Raw genomic sequence first — 438 nt, forward strand, 5'->3', positions numbered from 1 at the left:
AGTGTAACTGCTGTATTTATCGCGCGCATATAAAGGCATCCAGGTTTGTCATTCGAAAAATAGGTAGACAGACAGACAGTACAATATACATTGATAGATAAGACCGAAAGACCATCTCACCTGAACCCACTTCTCCCTCATCTCTCATTCTGTCGATCAGGCTCTTAACTGTCGAGGCCAAGAGGTTCAATTGACACGGATTGAACTCACTGCTATCTTCCTCGAGGTTCATGTTCGGTATAACTCGCCGTGAACAAGAACTGGAATAAAAAAAGAGAATAAATGAGGTAAAAGAAAAAAAAAGTTCAAACAAATAATTTTATTCACAGGAAGTTCTGGTGAACACAGGCTGAACAATGACAGGACGGAGGAAATCGTCCCAGAAGGACATGGGATGCCAAGAGTCGCTTTTTGTCCTTTGGAGTGACAGGAGCCACA

This window comes from Penaeus monodon, chromosome 31 (genome assembly GCF_015228065.2).
Source record: "Penaeus monodon isolate SGIC_2016 chromosome 31, NSTDA_Pmon_1, whole genome shotgun sequence".
Lineage (NCBI taxonomy): Eukaryota > Metazoa > Arthropoda > Malacostraca > Decapoda > Penaeidae > Penaeus > Penaeus monodon.